This window comes from Lemur catta, chromosome 1 (assembly GCF_020740605.2).
Source record: "Lemur catta isolate mLemCat1 chromosome 1, mLemCat1.pri, whole genome shotgun sequence".
Classification (NCBI taxonomy): Eukaryota; Metazoa; Chordata; class Mammalia; order Primates; family Lemuridae; genus Lemur; species Lemur catta.
The window spans coordinates 95,901,946-95,921,227 of NC_059128.1; the positions used below are offsets into that span (position 1 = coordinate 95,901,946).

The 19,282-nt window shown below is 39.1% G+C and overlaps 1 protein-coding gene across 11 annotated transcripts in view; it reads right to left on the bottom strand.

Annotated features, from left to right (window-relative positions):
• Positions 1–19,282, bottom strand: part of DENND4A (DENN domain containing 4A) — a 145,066-nt gene that overhangs the window by 109,863 nt on the left and 15,921 nt on the right. For 5 of the 11 annotated variants that reach the window (XM_045541189.1, XM_045541198.1, XM_045541161.1 and 2 more), the window contains exon 1: positions 18,679–18,866. The exons of 1 other annotated variant lie outside the window; for it this stretch is intronic. The gene's annotated coding sequence lies outside the window, so the exon portion shown is untranslated. Of the gene's footprint in view, positions 1–18,678; positions 18,867–19,282 lie in introns of those variants that run through there. 5 more of the 11 variants (XM_045541237.1, XM_045541231.1, XM_045541224.1 and 2 more) reach the window with 2 other exon arrangements.

Sequence of the window (19,282 nt, forward strand, 5' to 3'; positions counted from 1 at the left end):
TACTCCTGAATAGTTTATATATATAAGACAAGGTTCTATACTCTAAGAAAAATAAAATTGAAACTAAGTTAAAAAAAAATACTGACCTGCTAAAGCTTTTTTAAAAATCAACAGATTATCACAAAAATTTTCTAGTTAAAATTTTCTACTGTATATAAAATATATATAAAAGTACTTGTAAATTTTAAAAATTATAGTTATTGGTAGAATACTAAGCTTGTTTAGATATAATTATGAATTTAGATATAATTATGAATGTGCTATAACTAATTCCAAATACATTTTCTGCTACATTGAATTTCTTAATATATTAATAGTAAGAACATTGTTTTAACCATGACTCTATGCTCCATTAACCTTAATATTCATATTATTACTCAAAAAACAAATAGCATTTTCTTCAATGTTGAATTTTTTATATTAATTTACACAAGCATTCACAATACCAAATATTTCCTCTTTGACACAGTGAACTTTCAAAAACTTTACTTTGATTCCCTGAATTGTATGAAAATATTGAACCTTTATTAGAATTAACTGATTTTCTATTTGACACAGATGAGACAGATATAAAACTGGCATCACTTAAGTGTTTGCAATGTTCTTCTGCTAATGAAGACAACACACCACAGCTATTGCTTTACCTTCCATACATGCACAAGAAAACTTCAAATAGAAAATTAGTAAAATCTATTTAGTAGAGCATCCTTTGATTGTAAATGGAAAATCATGTTCCACAAAATGATACACCAATGTGCTTCCTATAGCTACATGTGTTAAACCATTATATTTCAACACAGACTTCTTTAAACTTCTGTTATTCTTAATCAAAACTTTCACTTTGAGATAAGTGTAGATTCACATCCAGTTGAAAGAAATAACAGCAATCTCGTATACCTTTCACCCAGTTTCTCCCAATGGTTACATCTTACAAAGCCATAGCAAGATATCACAGATGGAATATTAACATTGATATAATTCACCTATCTTATTCTGGTTTCCCCAGTTTGACTTGTATTCGTGTGTGTGTGTGTGTGTGTGTGTGTGTGTGTGTGTGTTTAGTTCTATGCAGTTTTATCACACGTGCATACTATGCATCCATCATCAAAGTCAAACTACAGTGCAGTTCCATCACAAGGGTCCCTGGTGTTACCCTTTTATAAGCACATACATCTCCCTCCCAATCCCTCAATCTCACTGTCCCTAATCCCGTGACATAGTATAATTTCAGCAGAAAGTAAATATAGCCTATGAAGGGAAACGATAATGTTTCCAAAAGAAATACCCCCTTACAAAACAGGCATAGAAACAAATCAAAGCAACAAGTATAAGCCTATATAGTGTGGAAAGACTTGGTCACATTTACTCAGCCATCTGAAACATTATACTTGAACATGATTACACAAACACATAAACAGTTGACCTCTGAACTTCAAATTTTTTCAATAAATACAATTGGCCCTTGGTATCAGTGGGTTTGGTATCAGCAGGCTCCACATCCACAACCAAATGGGGATACAGTATTTGTGGGATGCAAAAGCCCCATATATGCAGAGGTGCTGACTTTTCATATCTGCAGGTTCCACGGGGCTAATGCGAGACTAGAGTATGTGTGGATTTTGGTATTCGCCACTGGTCCTAGAATCAATGCCCCAGACACCAAGGGACAACTATACATGGACATATATGTGCACACAAAAGATAAGGAAAGCAGAAAGTGATCATCTATTAAATCCCAATGAAGACCCAGCTCCTTAATTCTGAGATAAATTTTCCTATCACTGACAAGTTCTAGATTGGAAACAAGCAAACAACATAAAATAATGCCACACAAAAACTACAGTGGGGGCCGGGCGCAGTGGCTCATGCCTGTAATCCTAGCACTCTGGGAGGCCAAGGCAGGCACATTGTTTGAGCTCAGGAGTTCCAGACCAGCCTGAGCAAGAGCGAGACCCCATCTGTACTAAAAATAGAAAGAAATTATATGGACAACTAAAAATATATATGGAAAAAATGAGCCAGGCATGGTGGCGCATGCCTGTAGTCCCAGCTACTTGGGAGGCTGAGGCAGGAGGATCACTTGAGCCCAGGAGTTTGAGGTTGCTGTGAGCTAGGCTGACGCCATGGCACTCTAGCCCGGGAAACAGAGTGAGACTCTGTCTCAAAACAAAAAAAAACTACAGTGGGGATTCTGAGATGTATAAGAACATAAATTTGGGAGGTCAGGAGTTCCCGACCAGCCTGAGCAAGAGCAAGACCCTGTCTCTACTAAAAATAGAAAGAAATTAGCCGGGCAACTAAAAATATAAAAAATGAGCCAGGCATGGTGGCACATGCCTGTAGTCCCAGCTACTGGGGAGGGTGAGGCAGGAGGATTGCTTGAGCCCAGGAGTGGAAGGTTGCTGTAATCTAAGTTGATGCCATGGCACTCTAGCCTGGGCAACAGAGTAAGACTCTGTCAAAAAAAAAAAATAGAAGAAAAGAAAAAAAAAGCATATTTGAATATACCTCAATAAAACTAGGGGGAAGCATATTTGAAGAATAAAAGTGACAAAAGGCTGGTGGGTTTGTGGAAGTGCAGAAACAGTCACAATTTGTGACCCTGGTGACAATGGTGGTATTTTTGAGTTTGCTATATGAAAAAGAAACTTAATGCTTCAAACACATACACACACACACACACACCACTGCCTCCATAAAGCTGGCCAAAACTACCTCCCTTCTCTCCTTCTCACCTCAGTCACTTCTCAGAATAGTCAACTTGGGCTTTTAGGGGGGTTTTTGTTTGGCAGGTTGGTTATTTATGATGGGGTGAAGCAGGAATCATGAATGAGTAGATAAAGGAATTGAAAAGAGAAGTAAACGTGTTAATCAAGAGTAGATCAGAGAGGGGAAGTACAAAGCATTCTGCTAATTGCCTATGCTGGTTTTGTTTAATGGTAGTAGGTACAATTTTATAGGGGAAAAAACTGATATAAAACAATATTTTATAAATTAACATATATATATGTTCTTTTATCTAAAATTATAAAATTTTAGTATTGATCAATCATTTTAGAGATGTAGCTTTTAAAATTGGATTAGGCTTATACTATGTATTATTTTCACTTTTTAAAAAATTTTATGGATACATAATATTTATACACATCTACTTTCATAAAAACTATGCTATTTATAAGCTTTGGAAATGATGTTCTTTATAAGCTACCATTTTCAGTCATCCACCATAAAGAGTTCTATGCTTGAACAGGAAAAAAAGTAAAACTAACTTATCATAAAAGCAAACTAACAAACCAACCAACCACTACTGGAAAAATTTGAAAGGAGTCTGAAAACAAATGATCAGTGACATCTCGTTCTAACAAGTGACATCAAAGTTACAGAACAAAACAATTAGAATACTCTAAAATCTACAACTGTCCTTTGAAAAAGGCAGTAATCACTACCACGTGAAGGACAGGTATGAAAAACGTTTTAAGTTTCATTAAGTTAAATGGCACAAAAATTCACTTCAGTCATACTGAACTACTCATAGTTCTCCCTTTACACGACTCCCTGCCACCTTTGCAAACTCAGTTCCTTCTACCAGAATACCCCTAATCCAATGGCCGACTCCTATGTAATATTTGAGACATGCTCTTTGAAGTCTTTCCTACCCTTTTCCCCATGAGAGATTGTCATTCTCTCTTCTTATGCTACAAGAATATCCTGCATATAACTCTATTATGATTATCAAATGAATACGGTAATTATTTTTTTGAATATCTACTCAACTAGATTATGAATTCTTTGACAGTAGGCAATGTTACATCTTAATCTCTGTAAATATCTGTTTTAGCACACTCCCTGGCAGAGAGTAGGCAGTCAGTAAATGTTTGCTAAACAATGACATAATGTATTATGTTATTAATATAAGGTTAAAGAAGGTATATATCAACAAACACGTGTTAATAAAATAATATGACTCAAACTTCAAATTCTGTATGCAAAGGCTAAAAAATCATCTCCGTTGGGTTTTACTTGAAAAGGGGAGACATTTTTACATCTTTCACAAAAATCACCTGTGGATTGGAGATAAAATAATTTAAGTTCTTTACTACTATATAAAGTCACTGAGAGGTATCTTTTCTTATTTCATAAAAAATCTTAATTTTATTCCTCATCAGTTAGTATTCCTTTATAATCGCCACCTTTTAGAATATCTATTTACCCACACATCTGTCCACTGAGATCTGTGCACCCTGCATCTACTCCCTTCACATAAAAATTGGGCCTGAAAGTCATGTTCTATGAAATCTTGGCTTCATCAGCCATAGCTGATTAGATCAGACATAGATACTTGCCTCAAACTGAATTTTCTCCCAGGGTAGTTTAGAAGGGAATCACAGAACCATAAGCAAATATATGAACTTAAGAGTGAGAAGACATGTGCAGCCATGTATAGTGGTGAAAGACAACATGCAGAGATAGAAAAATAAAATGGACAAGTAGGGAAATACAGAGAAGTTATGCTGCCCAACGGTAGTAAGAACATAGTTGCCTGGGTTACTGATGAGTATTCAGTTCCTGGTTCCTGTCCCCTTCACGAGCCTTGGCTCTACTTTTATTGTTAGGTACTGTGAAATTCCCAGTATCCTTGCCATTAATTCCCTTTTTTGAGTAAGTTAGTTTGAATTTGGTTATTTACAAACGAAAGAAATTTGATTAAGCAAACCGCAAAAAAGGAAAGGTAAAGTAGGAATATCAAAATATCAATTAATCACAGAAGGAAAAAAAGCCTTGACATTCCTCAGCATAAGAAAATGAAAAATATTCACCAACCACAGCAGGTTCAAATAACATCCTATAAATACAACTTCAGTAGTCGGTATGAATAAAATTCTATCACAAAGTTCTAATATTCAGAAAAATGAGAGTAAGGGGTAGGGAATATATTAGAATTTGAATAAATCATTTTAAAAAATACAACCTATTACAATTTTGACCAAAAAAGGAGTGAGGTATATCTTTTCTAGTGATAATAGCCAATCCTGTCTAACAAGCCAAAAATATCATCACACAGTTTTCTCCATTGAGCTACACCCATTTCTCTGAAGACATGGCACTTCAGAGTCCTCAACTAAAATACTCAGTGCTAAAAGATACCTTTAAAAAAAGAAAGCATTTCCCAATAGCACAGTCATTACAGGCATACCTCAAAGATATTATGGATTAGGTTCCAGATCACTGAAATAAAGCAAATATCGCAATAAAGCAAGTCAAATGAATTTTTTGGTTTCCCGTGAATATAAAAGTTATGTCTACACTATACTGTAGTAAGTGTGCAATAGCATTGTCTAAAAAAATGTACATATCTTGGCCGGGCATGGTGGCTCACACCTGCAATCCTAGCACTCTGAGAGGCTGAGGCAGGAGGATTGCTCAAGGTCAGGAGTTCAAGCCCAGCCTGAGGAAGAGTGAGATCTTGTCTCTACTAAAAATAGAAAGAAATTAGCTGAACAACTAAAAATATATAGAAAAAATTAGCCGGGCATGGTGGCGCATGCCTGTAGTCCCAGCTACTCGGGAGGCTGAGGCAGTGGGATTGCTTGAGCACAGGAGTTTGAAGCTGCTGTGAGCTAGGCTGATGCCACGGCACTCTAGCCCAGGCAACAGTGACACTCTGTCTCAAAAAAATAAAAAATAAAAAATGTACATATCTTAATTTAAAAATACTTTATTGCTAACAAATGCTAACAATCCTGTGAGCCTTCAGCAAGCTGTAATCTTTTTGTTGGTGGAAGGTCTTGCCTAGATGTTGGTGGCTGCTGACTGATCAGGGTGGTGGTTGCTGAAGAATGGGGTGGCTGTGGCAATTTCTTAAAAGACAACAATGAAGTATGTGGCACTGATTGACTTTTCCTTTAATTAAAGATTTCTCTGAGGCATTTTACTCACAGTAAAACTTCTTTCAAAATTGGAGTCAATCCTCTCAAACCTTGCTGCTGCTTTACCAACTAAGTTTATGGAATATTCTAAATCCTTTGGTGTCATTTCAATGACGTTCACAGCATTTTCACCAGGAGGAGATTCCATCTCAAGAAGTCACTTTCTTTGCTCATCCATAAGAACCAACACTTCATCTGTTCAAGTTTTATTATAAGACTGCAGCAATTCAGTCACATCTTCATGACCCATTTCTAATTCTAGTTCTCTCGATATTTCCACCACATAAGCAGTTATCATACTTCCTCCATTAAATTCTGGAACCCTTCAAAGTCATCTATGACTGACGAATCCATTCTACAACGTTTTCAATCGACTTTGCCCAAATCCATCAGAAGAATCATTATCTATGGTAGTTATAGCCTTACAAAATGTATATCTTAAATAATAAGATTTGAAAGCCAAAATTACTCCTTAATCCGTAGGCTGCAGAATGGATGTTGTATTAGCAGACAAGAAAACAACATTAATCTCCTTGTACACCCCATTAGTGCTCTTGGGTAACTTGTCAATGAACAGTAATATTTTGAAATAAATATTTTTTTCTAAGTAGCAGGTCTCAACAGTGGACTTAAAATGCTGTAAACAGATGTGCTGTCATCCAGGCTTTGTTGTTCCCCATTTATAGAGCACAGGCAGAATAGATTTAGCATAATTCTTAAGAGCTCTAGGATTTTCAGAATGGTAAATGATCCTTGGCTTCAACTTAAAGTCACTGGCTGCATTATCACCTACTGAGAGAATCAGCCTGTCCTTTGAATCTTGGAAACCAAGCGTTGACTTCTCCTCTCTAGCTATGAAAATCCTAGAAAGCATATTCTTCCAATAGAAGGTTGTTTCATATACATTAAAAATGTGTTATTTAATGTAGTCACCTTCATCAATTATGTTGGCTAGATCTTCTGGATAACTAGCTACAGCTTCTCCATCAGCACTTGCTGCTTCACCTTGCACTTTTATGTTAAGAAACGGCTTCTTTCCTTAAACCTCATGAACCAACCTCTGTAGCTTCAAACTTTTTTTCTGCAGCTTCTTCACCTTTCTCAGCCTTCACAGAATTGAATAGAATTAGGGCCTCACTCTCGATTAGGCTTTGGCTTAAGGGAATATTGTGGCTGGTTTGATCGTCTATCTAGACCACTCAAACTTTGTCCACATCAGCAAGAAGGCTGTTTCACTTTCTTATCATTCGTTTGTGCACTGGAGTAGCACTTTCAATTTCCTTTGAGAACTTTTCCTTTGCCTTCACAACTTGACTAATGAGCAGGAGGCCTACTTTTGGCCTATCTCAGCTTTCAACATGCCTTCCTCAGTAAGAATAATCATTTCTAGCTTTTGATTTAGAGACCTGCAACCCTTCCTTTCGCTTGAACACTTACAGGCCACTGTAGAATCATTAATTGGCCTAATTTCAATATTGTGTCTCAGGAATAGGGAGAATGGGGGGGACATAGGGAGACGTCAAGAGGGAGGGAGGGACTGGGGGGGAGAGACAGAAAGCGGGAGATGGGGGGAATGGCTGGTCAGTGGAGCAGTCTGAATACACACAACATTTATGGATCAAGTTTGTTGTCTTATACAGCCATAGTTCATGCCACCCAAAAATAATTATAGTAGTAACATTAAAGATCACTGATCACAAATCACCATAACAGATATAATAATGAAAAACTCGGAAATGTTAGAGTTACCAAAATGTAAGCACATGCTATTGAAAAAATAGCACTCATAGACTTGCTCGACACAAGGTTCTCACAAACCTTCAATTTGTAAAAAGGATGATATCTGCAAAGCACAAGAAAATGAGGTATGCCTATATATGGCATTAGCTTCTAAAATAAGACTGACACAGCTGACCCTTGACAAACACGATGCGGGTCTGCTTACATGCAGATTTTTTTCAATAGAAGTTACACTGAGTATGCCTGCCTCTCTGGCCTCACTTCTACCTCCTCCAACTCTTCTGCCACTGCCACCCCTGGAACAAGACCAAAATCCTCCTCTTCCTCCTCCTCAGCTTATTCAACATGAAGACAACAAGGATGAAGACCTTTATGATGACCCACGTCCACTTAATGAACAGTAAATATATTTTCTCTTATGATTTTCCTGATAATATTTTCTTTTCTCTAGCTTACTCTAAGAATATGGTATATAATACATACAAAATACAAAATACATGTTAATTGACTTTATCAGTAAGGCTTCCAGTCAACAGTAGGCTACTAGTAGTGAAGTTCTGGGGGAGTCAGAAGTTATACACTGATTTTTTACTGCACGGGAGTCAATTCTCCTAACCCCTTCATTGTTCAAGGGTCAACTGTACAGTATTAGGTCTTCCATTTTTCTTTGATATTGGTTAGTTAGTAAAGAGAAGTTTCCTTTGGCAATTTAGACCAAAAAAAATTAATTTGTCTAGTAACAATTCTCAAATGGATACTGAAAGAGAATAAATACCAGTAATTTGTATTGTTCTCAGGCTCAAAAGAAGACAAACTTACATATGAAACTGACTAGTTTCACATAATCAAAACTTAGCAAGACTGGGAAAATCTATACATGCAACAGCAAGTTCAGAGATAAAAATAAAACAAGCACGGCCAGGCGTGGTGGCTCACGCCTGTAATCCCAGCACTCTGGGAGGCCAAGGCGGTTGGATCGCTGGAGGTCAGGAGTTCGAGACCAGCCTGAGCAAGAGTGAGACCCCGTCTCTACTAAAAATAGAAAGAAATTATCTGGCCAACTAAAAATATATATAGAAAAAATGAGCCAGGCATGGTGGCGCATGCCTGTAGTCCCAGCTACTTGGGAGGCTGAGGCAGGAGGACCGCTTAAGCCCAGGAGTTTGAGGTTGCTGTGAGCTTGGCTGATGCCACGGCACTCTAGCCCAGGCAACAGAGCGAGACTCTGTCTCAAAAAAAAAAAAAAAAAGTAATTTTATTAAATTATCCAAGATTATATAGATAGTTCTGGTATTCAGAAAAAAATGAGATGTTAAATTTAGGGTAAAATAAAATGTTTATGAAAAACTCAGCATTGATTGCCATAAAAAAGATGTTAAGCAAACAAGTCTTAACTGTTTACAATAATGGAAAAAGGCAGAGGTATTGATAATTTTTAATGACTTATATTGCCTCTAGAAAGTAATTACTGAAATTACATTTGATTATGAGTGTCTAATATTCTGAGAATTATTTTAAACTAAATAGTGATGGAGTACTGTGCAGGTCTGGCTCAGAAGTTGCTGGGAAGTTTTCCAATTTCCCTATTCTGTCCCTTGTTCAACCTTTCTCTACAAAATGCTTCAGTTTATCTCCCAAATAAAAAAGCACAATCTTAGCACAGTTACCCCCATACACCTTAATCCATAACAGGGGCCAGGTGCAGTGGCTCACATCTGTAATCCTAGCACTCTGAGAGGCCAAGGCGGGTGGATCGCTCAAGGTCAGGAGTTTGAGACCAGCCTGAGCAAGAGTGAGATCCTGTCTCTACTAAAAAATAGAAAGAAATCAGCAGGCCAACTAAAAATATATAGAAAAAATTAGCCGGGCGTGGTGGCACATGCCTGTAGTCCCAGCTACTCAGGAGGCTGAGACAGGAGTATTGCTTGAGCCTAGGAGTTTGAGGTTGCTGTGAGCGAGGCTGACACCACGGCACTCTAGCCCAGGCAACAGAGTGAGACTCTGTCTCAAAAAAAAAAAAAAAGAAAAGAAATAAGAAAAGTATGCTGAATTTAAAATATGCAACTGATTAAGTAGTCTAATTAAGAAATACTAACCATCATTACTGCCAACTTCAAATTTGTGACAGGATACCAAATGTTGGAGCTACTAGAAGGAAAGGCTAATGGTCAACTTGCTGTGACATTCTAAACAGCTAGGAATGAAAAAAAAAAGCTAAGAATGTATCTTTCATTTTAAAATCCAGGATTAGTTGGTTTGTTCTATCATTCACTAATTCACAGTCTAATGGGGCAGACATAAATTCAAATACTCTAAATAGTTATAATAAGTTATTTACTGAACATTTACTAAGTCCCAGGTATTGGTCTAAGTATTTTACAGGCATTAACAAATTTAAGCTTCAAACAGCCTTATTAGGACATCATTAACCCCATCTACAGGGGCAGAAACTAAGGTACACAGAGTTAACACAGACAGCCAAATAGCAAAGCCAGGTTTCAATTCCAAGTAGTCTGGGTCCAGAGCCAACCACTTTATACTGCCTCTCCAAGACTACAATAATTCATTCAACAAATTCTTACTGAGTGCTATCTCTGGCCCAGGCATTGTTCTAGATGCTTGAGATATAACACAGTTAGTAGTAGATTATTCCAGAAGAGACCCAATAATCCAGACAAGAGTATGGATCTGAGAAGGCTTTCTGGAGAAAGTAATGCCTGGGCTGAGTCTTAGAAGATATAAAGTAGTTAAATAGGCAAAATGAAAAGGGAAGGAGGGAATAAAGACATTCCAGGCAGAAGAACTACATAAGCAATAGTCAATAATCTAGAAACAGCATGTATATTCGGGATTTTGAAAAAGTAGTTCTCTATGGCTGCAGTAGAAAGTGAAAAGCAGAAATTACCAGAGTTAAGACGAAAGAACCAATCAAAGGCCAAATCATAGGAAGTTTTAATGACATAGTAAAGGAGTTCAGACTTTATCTAGTTGACAATGAGGAGTCAATGAAGAATTTCCAGATTTGTGTCTTAGATATACCAATCTAGCAATTCTGAGAAGGTGAATGTCAGGGAAATAAAACTGAAGAAAGGAAAACCAGCGAAAAAAATAAGGAAATAGTTCTTAATAAGGCAGTGGTTAGAACAAGGATGCTAGGGAAATGACTGATTCAAAAAGTATTTAGGAGATAAATGCAGCAGAATTCAATAAATGAATGGATGTAAGGAATGAGAGATAAAGAGACGAAAGAATCATGAATGATTTCTAAGTTTCTTCCTTGGATGAAGAAGTCAGTAGAGGTCCCTGATGTCTTTCAAAGAACGACAAATCAAATTCAAATCAAATCAAAGACAAATCAAAGAAAAACTTTAGGTAGGTAAATAAGTTCAGTTTGGATAAGAAGAATTTAAGGTGGAGATCATAAGTAAGCAGTTAGATAAGATAATCTGATGCTTTGGAAAGATACTGATACTGGAAAAACAGCCTGGGGAGTACATGGTAGATACATGGTAACTGAAACTATAGGGATGACTGTAATTTAGGAAAATGTGAAGGCTGAGAAGAGCAACTGGACAACTTGGGGAACACCGTTTCTTATGGACAGGCAGAAGGCGGCAAACCCTCAAAGGAAGTGATTTACACATGGAGAAGCTCCAGAATACACAGAAGGGAATGGTATGGTGGAAGTCAGAGGCAGAATTTCTTGAGAAAGTGACCAACAGTATTACTGTCATTGGTTGCTTTTAAGTCAACAGAATTACTGTCATTGGTTACTTTTTAGTAAGAGCCAGTTTAGTGATATGAAGAAGTAGAAATAAGACTGCAGTAAGATAAAGAATAAATATGAGGAAAAGAGGTAATCCCGGCCAACACAGAATATTGTATCAATTTTCTTATCTACAAAACTGAGATAATGGATGATTGTGAATGATGAACAATGTACTGCATGGAACCTCACATATATATAGTAAGTTCTACAGGCCCTCATGGACTATTTTCACCCTAGCTCCCTATACCTAACCACAATGGGTGCCATTCTGTTCTCAAACATCCCAAGTTCCTGGCACTGCAAAGCTTTGAACTTGACATTCCCCCAAAAGGATCCTTCTTTCCTCACTCAGTTCTTCACATGGCTGGCTCATGTCTGTCAAGTGTCACCTGGTCTTTTAGAATTCAGTGTGATAACTATACATAGTTCTTTTATATTAAATATATATCTGAAACAAAAATGAAAAATGTTAACATTTTATATGTGGGTATGTGGGTGTATACCACATTTTTTGGTAATTTTATTTTTAAAACTTTTCAAAAATAAAAATGTCTCATCTATAAAATATTACAGCAAAAATAAAAAGAAATTTAAGAAATTTCTGTTCTTCATATTTCAGCTTTCATTTTAAAACAAAAACAGCTAAATTGTGTGAGTTTATGTATGTATATGCACCTAACATACATATAGAAACTACATTTTTACATGGATCAAAAGAGAAAAGTTTTCATATAGTTATGACCAACTGATCTTCAACAAAGCAGACAACAACATACACTGGGGAAAGGAAGCCCTATTGAATAAATGGTACTGGGAAAATTGGATAGCTACATGTAGAAGAATGAAACAGGACCCTATCTCTCTGCATGTACAAAATTTAATTTGAGATGGATAAAATGGATTTAAATGTAAGGCATGAAACCATAAAAATTCTAGAAGAAAACATAGGATAAACTCATCTAGACCTCAGCCTCGGCAAAAAATGTATGACTAAGACCCCAAAGGCAAATACAGTAACAAAAAATCAGCAAGACAAAAACAAACAACCTCATTAAAAAGTGGGCAAAAGACACAAACAGAAGTTTTTCAAAAGAAGATAGACAAATGGCCAACAAACATATGAAAAAATGCTTAACATCACTAATCATCAAGGAAATGCAAATTAAAACTACAATGAGATACCACCTTACCCTATCAGAACAGCCATTATCAAAAAGTCAAAAAACAATAGATGCTGGCGTGGATGCAGAAAGGAATGCTTATACACTGTTGGTGGGACTGCAAATTAGTACAACCTCTATCAAAAACAGTATGGAGATTCCTCAAAGAAATAAATTTAGACCTACCATCAATCCAGCCATCCCACTGCTGGGTATCCACCCAAAGGAAAGGAAGGCATTTTATCAATTCACAATCGCAAAGATGTGGAATCAACCTAAGTGCCCAGCAATTCAGGAGAGGATAAGGAAAATATGTATATATACACCATGGAGTACTACTCAGCCATAAAAAGGAATGAATTAATGTCATTTACAGCAACTTGGAAGGCAGCTATGCTCACCACTATACCACCAATGCTGTTTGCAGCAACTTGGATGGAACTGGAGACCATTATCCTCAGTGAAGTATCTCAAGAATGGAAAACCAAACACCATATATTCGCACTATTAAGTGAGAGCTAAACGATGGGTATGCATGGGCACAAAAAGATATAAAGGACATAGGAAACCAAGAAGGGGGGAAGGTGAGAAGTGAGGGATTAACAATTTATCTATTGGATACAATGAACACTATTATGATGACAAGCACACCAAAAGCACTGACTTAAGCATTATACAATGTATTCATGTAACAAAAACATTTGTACCCCCTTAATATTTCAAAATTAAAGAGAAAGAGAGAGATAGGTTTTAGCAAAGTATACCAGAAACAGTATCTCCTACTATACATTTTGATGACTCACTATTTTCAGTGAAAATAAAGTACAGCACTAGCAGGAAAACTCCCTTAATATCTTTCTACCTCTTTTTTCTTGATAGCCTGTCTTCTCTCTCTTGCTTTCTACTTGTGATTTTTACAAAAGGAAGCAAAAAGAAGGAACCAAGAAAATGTCACATTTTAAAAATTATAATAGCCACAGATAAACATATATGCAGCCTATCTGAATATAAGATTCCCTAACCTTTAATCAAGTAATGTTCCAAAAATTTATTTGTAAATTGGTTGTCTGGAACTCAAAATCTGTTTACCATTAAGAAAGTTACAAAAGGATGTGAGCACCAGGAAAAAGATACTGCCTGAAGTGCCAGGCTATCAGAAGTAAAACAGGAAAAGCACAGTACAAAATATGCAATGATGGTCCAGAAAGAAAAAGAACTGCATTCTCAGCCAGAGTTTGAGAGCAGAAATCATGTTTCATTTACCTTTGTATTCTCAGTTACCTGGCATCGCATAAACATTCGAAGACCACTGCCTATTGACTGATGAAGTAATGAGAAAAAGACTGAGGAGTCCCAAAACAACACATGTTGGCGTGGATGCGGAGAGATAGGAACACTCATACACTGCTGGTGGGAATGCAAACTAGTGCAACCCCTATGGAAAGCAATATGGAGATACCTTAAACAGATTCAAGTAGACCTACCATTTGATCCAGCAATCCCATTATTGGGCATATACCCAGAAGAACAAAAGTCATTCTTTAACAAAGACACCTGTACCCGAATGTTTATAGCAGCACAATTCACAATCGCAAAGATGTGGAAACAACCCAAGTGCCCATCAATCCACGAATGGATTAGTAAACTGTGGTATATGTATACCATGGAGTACTACTCAGCTATAAGAAATAACGGTGATACGACATCTCTTTGGTTCTCCTGGAGAGAGCTGGAACGCATTATATTAAGTGAAGTATCCAAAGAATGGAAAAATAAGCATCACATGTACTCACCAGAAAACTGGTTTCCCTGATCATCACCTAAATGTACATCAAGGAAGGATACCAATTGGATATCAGACTGGGATGGGGGGTGGGGGGAGGGGATGGGTGTATGCCTACATGACGAGTGCGTTGCACACCCTCTGGGGAATGGTCATGCTTGAAGGTGCAGACCTGGGGAGGTGGGGGGGGGAGGGGATGGAGGTATGACTGTATGGTGAGTGCCAGGTGCACTCTCTGGAGAATGAGAACGGATGCGCCTGGGACTCTGACTCGGGGGGATGGGCGGGACATGGACAATGTATATGACCTGAACTTATGTACCCCCATGATGAGCTGAAATTTAAAAAAAAAAAAAAAAAAAAAAAAAGACTGAGGAGTCCATCAATAGGTGGCACTGTCAACACAAAACAGTTTTGGTATAGCAAGCAAACAGAAGGGAGGCTGGAAAGAAGCAATGCACATTGATATAAAAATGCACATGTATAAAACTATTATAAGGTTGGTGCTAGTAATTAAAATACCTTCACCTAAATTAGCAGTTGTTTCCACGAGCACCATATTTTGGATTGGTTTTGCTACCAATGAATCCTAAGACAGTTTCCCTGTAGGAGCAAAGGTTATGTGAGATTTTCAATATTTTCTCCTGTGACCCTTGAAAATATTATGTCATTTTTGTAATAATAAAAGCAATGTAACTGCTCAGAATGAGAACAGAGAGAAGTATAAACACTAAAATAAAAATTACCCATAATCCTATCATCCAGAGAAAACATCTGTTAATATTTCATGTAATTTCTATCAATCTTTTTGCCACTTATACATGTGATAATAACACGGTATACATTTCTTTATAGTCTGATTTTTCTCTTAACATTATATTGTACTTTATGTCAGTAATTTTTTTTTGTTTGAGACAGATTATTGCTCCATTGCCCCACGTACAGTACAGTGGCATCATCATAGCTCACTGCAACCTCAAACTCCTGAGCTCAAGCAATCCTCCTGCCTCAGCCTCCCGTGTAGCTGGGACTACAGGCTTGCGCCATCACCCCTGGCTAATTTTTTCTATTTTTGGTAGAGACCGAGTCTCGTTCTTGCTCAAGCTGGTCTCGAACTCCTGACCTCAAGCAATCCTCCCAGAGTGCTAGGATTACAGGTGTGAGCCACGGTGCCCAACAAGTAAATACTTTTTGAAACTATTATTTTGACAGCTGCATCCATCACATGGATTATCATCAATTTTGCTATTCCCATAAGGCACTTTGACTATTCAAATTTTTTCACTAAGGCTAGGGCAGGTGGCTTGTGCCTGGAATCCCAGCACTGTGGGAGGCCAAGGCAGAAGGATCACTTGAGGCTAGGAATTCAAGACAAGCCTGGGCAACATAGCAAGATCCTGTCTTTTTTTAAAAAATTAAAAATTATCAGGGCATGGTGGTGTGTGCCTGTAGTCTCAGCTACTTGGGAGGCTGAGGTGGGAGGATCACTTGCGTTCAGGAATTTAAGGTTAAAGTGAGCTATAATGGAGCCACTGCACTCCAGCCTGGGTGACAGAGACCCTGTCTCAAAAAATTATATTTTTTCATTATTATAATAACATACTATATAAATTAATCATTTCTTCAATGTAAAGCTCTACACTGGTCTTTTAGAATTCAAAGGGATAACTATGATATACAGTCATAAAGTGTGGACTGCTTGACTCCCCCCACCCCCACCATCCTTCCACAAATTCTTCTGAATAATAAATAATCAATCCAGGGTATTAAAAAAATAAACAGGAAACGAAGAAAAATTTATCAATTTTTCTTCAGTCACTCTCTTCTTCTGTCTCTTGAAGAAAAGAGGAAAGTCCCACAAAGATAAGTCTCTGACATCAGAGAAGGCAAAGAATAGTAAGTCAATTTTTCTGCTAGTCATTTTTGTTTTCCACTTAGAATAATGTACCATCAATTTGAATAGGAATAGCACAAGATTTATAATATACCAGACATCTCTATCTGCATCAGCGCTTACACTAGGGTTTTTTGTTTGTTTGTTTTTGTTTTTGAGACAGAGTCTCACACTGTCGCCCTGGCTAGACTGCAGTGGCATCATGGTAGCTCACTGCAACCTCAAACTCCTAGGCTGAAGCGATCCTTCCACGTCAGCCTCCCAAGTAGCTAGGACTACAGGCCCCCACCACAACACCTAGTTAATTCTTCTATTTTTAGTAGAGACAGGGGTCTTACTCTTGCTCAAGCTGGTCTTGAACTCTTGAGCTCAAGCAATCCTCCCTCCTTGGTCTCCCAGAGTGCTAGCATTACAGGCGTGAGCCACCATACCCAGCCTAAACTAGGTTTTCACAGTACATAGAATGCTTAGAAAAATTCTGCAAACAAAAAAAGATAATGTAACTAATATCACTGAATGGGAAAATAAGTTTTCTTTTGCAGCTCTGTCATAATTTTTACTATTTTTTGAATGAATTAGTAAATGTTGTATACTCTGTCCCTTCCTTCTTATAACCTCCCAATTATACTAAATATTATTCAAGTTGCCAGACATAGGGCAACAGTTCCAGGAACTTAAGAATCAATAACTATTTAAACCAGTGCTAATTCATGTGGAAAAGTTCAGAACAAATCAACATCAGCTTCTTGGCTCTCCTGCACAAACAAAAATTCATATTGCTTCACTAATTTTAAAAAATATAAATTTGTATACATAAGTTTAGAGCTCAGTCCCAAATTTACTCATATTTATTCACATTATTAAGCTGTTATCAAGATCAATTAATTTTCCTAACAAGTACATTCTTACAAAAATTCCACAGCAAAGTAGGTCTATGTTTAATCATTCAGAAAAAGAAAATTATGTAACATTATATATAATGATGATGATAACATATGCTATTCTGGACTTCTGCTGAGAGCTGTGGTACAAAGGGAAATTGTGAAAATGAAGTAAAAATCGCCCAAAATGTTTAATTCTGCCCAAAACAAAGTTCTCCTAAAAGGAGCAAAATGTAATCTTTTATTATATGTTCAAACAGGGTTCAAATAGCTCAGAAACTCTGTATACTTAAGTTTTCAGAAGCTGAATCCCAGAACTACTATCAACATAAATTGAATAACTTGCCCAAGAGTCCTTATTACTCAATCTTAGATCCCTCAGAGAATACTTTTTACAATAATCTCAAATGTATTCCAGTAGATTTAGTGTAACCTGGGCTACGCTGTTTACAAGTGTCTATGCCTCCTTCCCCCAAAGAGAGAAGAGACAGACTAAAAACAGAATGAGACTATATACACACCAAATAACAGCTTGTAATCTTGTAAGACTGTTTCTTTTACACTTGAGCTATTCTTTTCATTAACATATAACACATTTTAAAGAATAACATATTCACGGAGTAATACAATTTCTGCCCTCACCGGTCTCTAGCTGGCTGACACGCGTTATCTCCTCAAATAAATACATGCCTGTTGACTGATGTCCTGTTGTTGCAAACAAGAAATAACTGTCCTGTAAGACAAAAACCTCTCTCTAAGGCTCCAGGCGTAACCATACGTTTGAATCAAAAGCACATTGGAACAACAAAAAATCTTCCAGCACATGTGCCATTTAAAGCACGATAATGAAAAGCTGTCTGCGACCCAATTTGAGGTCACAAGCTTTTTTCTTTTTTTCTCCTCCCCCTAGAATGCGATAAACTTCAAAGGTAACCGGGAATCGTGCCCCACCACCACCAAACACACACACACAAACACACACACACAAAAAGACTGGAAAAAATTGGCCAACTTGGACGCTGGCCGGGCTCACGCGGAACCGGCGCCCGCGGGCCAGGGAAGCCTGGGCAGACCCCGGGGAGAAAAGCGATCCTCCGGGCTCCCCAGGCTTCCCCCGCCGCTCGTTTAAAATACCGAGCAGGTGGGATTCCGGGAAGCCACCTTCGACTTACGTAACCGGCTTGTCAAAAATCCCAGCTCCAGGACCTCCCCCCTCCCCGCCCCCACCTCCAAACAACAACAGCCCCAGGCCCGCCCGGAATGGAAAATCTGGAATGAAAACACGGGAGCCCCCCACGCGCCCGACGCAGAGGCGCGGGTGCTACTCTCAGCACCGCCGCGCCATCCCGGGGCGGACCGAGCCCGCGGAGGACGGCCCAGCTCTAAAAGCCCGCAGGCGGAGGTCGTGGCCATCCGTGCCGCCTCCCCGAGCCCGGCCGCCCCACTCCCGCGCCCCCGGCTGTCACCTCTCCGGGTGACAGCTCCACCTGCCACTACTGTCTGCGTCGCTGCCCCCGCACTCACCTCCCCGCTGGCTCCGGCGCGAGCAGCGGGTCTAGGTTGAAGAACGGCGCCGGATCCCCTCACGCGCGGCAGCGGGACACGAGGGGCTGAATGCCGCGGCGCTCTGAGCCCGCTTAGCTCATCCCCAGCCCTGCGCTCCGCCCTGCGCTGCACCCCCGCCCGCCCAGGCCTGCCGTCTCAGTCAGACGGGACTCCCCCTCCCCTCGCGACCGCGGCTGCCTCCGCCTCTTTCTCCGGCTCCAGCGGCCACGGCAGCCCCCACGGGCGCCATCTTGGCAGTGACGGAAGGAGCGGGGGCGGGAACGGCGCCCATGATCGCCAATCGCGGGCTGGGTCTGGCCCGGAGGGGCGGGGAGAGGGCCGGGTCGAGGGTCGTGGGGTCCTAGCGCCAGACCCGACAAGAGGCGGAGCAGGTGGGCGGGGCTAAGCCGCCCTAGCTCGTGACGCGCCTTGTAGTTGGGGAAACGCACAGTGGTTCCGCCTCTGGTGGGGAGATCCCGAACCCCGGGCGGGCGTGGGCGAGGCATAGAGTCCCTTCCCCTCTCACCACCCTGAGGCGCAGGGCCCTATTCCTTCCTCCCCCGCACTCCTGGGAGTCCTGAGA